Source organism: Rana temporaria, chromosome 11, assembly GCF_905171775.1.
Source record: "Rana temporaria chromosome 11, aRanTem1.1, whole genome shotgun sequence".
Lineage (NCBI taxonomy): Eukaryota > Metazoa > Chordata > Amphibia > Anura > Ranidae > Rana > Rana temporaria.
The window spans coordinates 22,979,099-22,985,098 of record NC_053499.1 but is presented as its reverse complement, the minus strand read 5'-3'; positions in this window follow the sequence as shown (position 1 = coordinate 22,985,098).

Below are 6,000 nucleotides of genomic sequence, written 5' to 3'. Positions count from 1 at the left end.
TATTACTTAGGCTCTTTACCACGTGATCAGCTGTGTCCAATCACAGTTATCACATGATAACCAGGAAGTGCCATTTATCGGCTTTGCCCCATTCGCGCTGAGAAGGCACCGGTAGAGGAGAGACGATCAGTGGCTCTCCTGATGTGGCGGGGGTCTGTGCTGATAATCAGTGCATTGTTTATCAGTACAGACCCATCAGTGATGCCCATCAATGCCCCACCAGTAATGCCAGTGCCCATCTGTACCCACATGTGATGTCAATCAGTGCCCATCAGGGATGCCAATCAGTGCCCAGTGATGCCAGTCAGTGGCCATCAGTAATGCCAGTCAGTGCCATCTATTAGTGCCACATATCAGTGCCTCCTCTCATCAGTGCCCCTCAGTGAAGGAGAAAACTTACCGTATATACTCAAGTATAAGCCGACTCGAATATAACTTGAGGCACCTAATTTTACCACAAAAAAAACTGTGAAAACGTATTGACTCGAGCCTAGGGTGTCCATCTACATGCCTCACTTTGTCCATGTGCCCATGCCTCGACTTACGTTCAACATGGGAGTATATAGAAGGGGTGCCCGATTTTGAAAATTCGGTGCTCCCTGGCCGTAGGTCCCCTAGAGAGCAAGCTTTGCACACTCGTAGAGGAGAACTGGGGCTACATGTGTGCCAAGTTTCGGGTCCAGGGGACCTACGGCCGTTACCGGTTCCCCAAAGTTACCAGAGAAATTACCGCTTAACATGGGAGTCTATGGAAGGGGTGCCCGACTTTGAAAAATCGATGCTCCCCAGCCGTAGGTCCCCCGGACAACAAACTTGTAGCGAAAGAGTGGGGCTGTGTGTGTGCCAAGTTTGGGGTCCAGGGGATCTACGGCCGGCCAGTACCGGGTCCCTAAATTCCGGGAGATCAGGCGCAAAAAGGTAACTCGTTTATAAGCCGAGGGGGGCATTTTCAGCAAAAAAAAAAAATGTGCTGAAAAACTTGGCTTATACTCGAGTATATACGGTAATTATTTACAAAATATAACAGAATTTTTTTCACAATTTTCAGTCTTTATTTGTAGCACAAAAAAATAAAAAAGCCAGAGGTGATCAAACACCACCGAAAGAAATCTCTATTTGTGGGAAAAATGTCATATGTGTACAGTGTCGCATGACCGCGCAATTGTCATTCAAAGTGTGACAGTGCTGAAAACTGAAAATTGGCCTGGGCAGGAAGGCGGGGAAGTGTCCTGTATTGAAGTGATTATCACAATAATATAATTGCTGAAAGGGCCACTATAAGGCTTTGGTCACACCTATGCGTTTTTAGTGCGTTTTCAGTTTTGGAGAAACGCACTTCAATCCATTTAACATGGTTTCTTATAGATGTAGTTCACATCTCTGCATTGTGTGGAAAGGACCAGAGACTTTTTTCTGGTTTTTGGTTCCATAGACTTCAATGGATGAAAAGCGTGTATTGAAAAATGCAAAATGCACCTGGAGTATGCAAATGGCAACCTGCATAGGTGTGACTCGGGCCTTAAGTGTACAGTCCAACCTTGCGCTGCGCTTTTCAATGCAATGTATTTTAGATGCAATTAGAATTCATCCTTCTTGAAGGTGTGAAAGTAATATAGAGCTGCTGAGGGCAGCATGGTGTGCCATTTATATAACCCTTTACACGCCATAAAGAAAGAATATGTGGAGAAAGAGTTCATAGGTGTATTTTACTGGAGCTACAGAGAGTCTTGTGACTTCCAACTAAAACCTAAAAATTGAAGGAAACCTAAGAAATAATAGGTAGATTCACAAAGAGTTAGGCCGGCTTATCAGTAGCTAAGCCGGCCTAACTCTGAATCTACGCCGGCGTTTGTTTAAGCGTATGCTCAAACAGAGATACGCTTAAACAAAGCCAAGATAGGCCGGCTTGCGCCGTTCTATCTTAGCCTGCAATTTTTCTGCTGGCCGCTAGATGGCGCTTCCATTGCGGCCGGCGTAGATTATGTAAATGAGCTTTTACGCCGATTCCCGAACGTACGCGAGCCCGCCGCAGTCGAATTACGTCGTTTCCGTAAGGCCTTAGGCGGCCTAAAGTTATTCCACCTATGAGGTGGAATAACAATGTTAAAGTATGGCCGCCGTTCCCGCCGCGAGGTTCGAATTTTTTACGTCGTTTGCGTAAGTCGTCTGCGAATCGGGAGTTATGTTGTTTACGTCCACGTCGAAATCAATAGGCCCGTACGGCGTACTTAGCCGCAATGCGCACTGGGAAATGTAGGCGCATGCGCAGTAGCAAAAAACGTCAAAAAACATGAGGTCAAGCCTCATTTCCATACAACACGCCCCCCTCCAAGTCATTTGAATTAGGCGCCCTTACGCCCGCTCGTTTTAGGCTATGCCGCCGTAGATTAGCAGGTAAGTTGATTGAAAATCACTACTAGCCTAGCTAATTTACGGCGGTGTAGCCTAAAAACACTAGGCTACGCCGCCCTAAATTTAATCCAATCTACCTATAAGTATAATATACTAAATAGAAGTGTTAAAAACTAAGGCTAGCCATACAAGTATTAAACCCAAAATCAAACATTTTTTTATATTTCAGCTTACCAATTATTAAATGTGATGCCTGCTTTCTTCTGTTTCATCTGGTGATTCAGCCAGCAAGTCGGTTTCTCAAAAGCACAAGCTCTCCAGAAGAATGTATCAGTTTATAGGAAAAAGCACTTAACCCCCGGACCATTATGCAGGTAAAGGACCAGGCCCCTTTTGCGATTCGGCACTGCATCGTTTTAACTGACAATTGCGCGGTTATGCAACGTGGCTCCCAAACAAAATTGTCGTCCTTTTTTCCCCACAAATAGAGTTTTCTTTTGGTGGTATTTGATCACCTCTGCGGTTTTTATTTTTTGCGCTATAAACAAAAATAGAGCGACAATTTAAAAAAAATTCAGCTGTTTGTAAGCTGGAATTTGGCTTCAAATTGTTAGTGTAACTAGGTCTGCTAATACATTTAACACTCAAGTTCCTGCACTACTTTTGGCAACTTTGCAGGAACCTGCACAGATGTCTCCGAAATCAGCTGAACTCGCACGCTTTCAAACCCGCCTTTGGCGTGAACCCAGGCTTATTCTCAAAGCCTAACTGAACAAGCTGAAATTAGAAGCCTATTGGCTCCCATGCACAGGCGCACCAGATTTTGCACTCTCCGAATTTAATAAATCAACCCCACAGTGCTTTGGAGAGAGGCAAATAAACACTATAAAAGGAATAGGCCCTGTTCAGATTGTCCGAGGTTTACAACCGCTTTAACTTGGTAGCAGTGATCGGCAAAAAAACATCCTTTGGGCGATTCTGTGTCACTGTCTGTTCTTTTCTGAAGATCTCTCGTGGCGTAGTCCCAGGAACATACATTGACATAGAAATCTGTCAGTTCCCATTTTCTACAACAGCTTGTTTTTTTCATATCTATCCTAGCTGAAATTTTAGATTGTGGTCTCACCTTCTGGGTTGTTTTATCTGAGGGGAAGATCTGAAATGAGGGGAAGCTCTGCTGATTTTATCATCCAATCATGTGCAAGCTAAAATGCTGTTTTTTAATTGTTCCCCTTGGATCTACAGCGACTGCTAGGGTTGCCACCTCATCCCTTTAAAAAGGAACACATCTGAATTACACAGATTCTGAGGCTAATTTAATGCAGATAAGGCACCAAGTGAGTTTAAGTACCACCTTAATCAGCCACAGAACCTGTGTAATTCAGATGTGTTCCTTTTTAAAGGGATGAGGTGGCAACCCTAGCGACTGCACCTCCAAGTTCACTTTCCACGTGTAGTGCAAAGTGGATTTTCCTTTCGTAAATGACCCCCTATAAATTTTTGCGCAAACCAATCAATACACACTTATTGGGATTTTTTTTAACAAAAACATGTAGAATACATATTGACCTAAATTGATAAAGAAATACATTTTTTTAATTAGTTATGTTTTATAGCAGAAAGTAAAAAAATAAAAATATTTTTTTTCCGTAATTGTCTTTTTTTGTTTATAGTGCAAAAAAAAAAAAAAAAAAAGAAGACAAACCGGTGAACAAATACCACCAAAAGAAAGCTCAATTTGGGGTGAAAAAAAGGGCTTACGTTTTATTTGTGTACAGCGTCGCACGACCGCACAATTGTCAGTTAAAGTGGTTGTAAACCCACTATTTGGACTTTTACCTACAGGTAAGCCTATAATAAGGCTCACCTGTAGGTAAGGAGAATATCTCCTAAACCTGCACGGTTTAGGAGATATTCCCCTCGCAATGCGGGCGGCGCATGCGCAGGGGGAAATCCACGGCGATAGGACCGGCATCCGCCGGACCCTGCCGATTTTAAATCTCCTGCGCACACGCGCGGGAGTGACGTCATCGCCGCTCCAGCCAATCACAGCGCTGGAGCGGCGATACCCGGAAGACACGCCGGAGCAAGATGACATCCTGCTCGGCGTGGACCAGGTAAGTGGTGTTCACCTCGTTCCGAGGTAAGTATTTCATAATCGGCTAGTATGCGGTGCATACTAGCCAATTGTGCCTTGCAGGTTTAAAAAAAAAAAAAAAAAGTTTATGCGGTTTACAACCGCTTTAAAGTAACGCAGGGGTGTTCTGGAGCTGAAGTGGTTAAGAACACAGGAAACAACATTTGGCAGTATAAATCTGCGACAATGTTGATTTGCGCCAGAACCCCCGGGGACCACCAACATTTCCGACAGACTACTGGTTGGTGCCCGCTGGTCTACAGTATGTCCCCAGATGTGTTTAGAGAATACTTCCGGTGTTCCTACATTACTCACCTAGCACAAGCAATTTTAAGAAACATTAAATAAAAATAGTAAAATCCAGTAACCCCTGGCAACTAGAATTACATTTTCTGACCTTGGATCAATGAATGAAAGACCAATTCTGATTGGCTGCTGGAGAGAGGGGATGTGACACTCTGCATAGCACAGACCAAATTACATCTCAGTCCATTAGCTCCATTTTCTCATCATTCTCCGAATTCCCTGCTGACTTCCTGTTTATCATGAAGGACAAAAGAAACACGAGAGACTGCGGCTGAAAATACATTTATGGTACAGCATTATATTTACATACAGCGCATGTAGAATTTACACACATGTAAAATGACTGACCTCGGCCCAGCCACGCTCTGCTGCACCATTCTAGGATGCGAATCCCTCCATTGCTGCACCATTCTAGGATGCGAATCCCTCCACTGCTGCCAGGAGGAGACCCTCCCACTGATGTAAGATGACGGCAACGGCCATAGCAACCAAAAAGGAGCTTTGTTTACATTTTTAAGCACAGGCTACAACAGGGCCAGTTAGAAACGGGTTGGTTGCTATGGGCAACAAGTATTACCATCTGCGCCCTGTTTGAATATAACTGCTTCTATGGCAAGTTTAGAGCCACCCATCATGGTGTGCCAAGTAGAAGGCCTCATGAACAGGGACGCATGGGACCAAAAACAGTGTAAAGTGCGGGGTTACAGCACACCGTACTTGGGTAAACATGCTTATGGGCATGAATCTGTGATGGCAGCTTGGGTGTGTCCAGGGATTTTAGCATGCATGGAAGTTTACGCAACTACAGCCTATACCCGCATACAGCTGCCTATATAAATGAATGGCTGTACGCAGGAATACACTGTAGTTGCATAAAACGCCATAGTTGCAAACTGTCCCGATTTCTGGTTATTTTGACCTTTGTCCCGGTCTTACCGTTTCCCGGGAAATCAACGTTTTGAGCCGACGTATCTTAGGGAGTATATGTGACGTGACTCTGAGCATGCGCGCGCATGCGCCGTTCGTTCGGGAAGTCATTCACATGGGGTCACGGCTAATTTTACTACAACACGCCCACTACCTTCCACATTTGAATTAGGCGAGCTTACGCCGGCCTATTTACACTACGCCGGCGCAACGTACGGCACCAGATCTTTGAGAATACTATTCTGGGCTCCCTATTTTAGGTCGGCGTAGCACATATG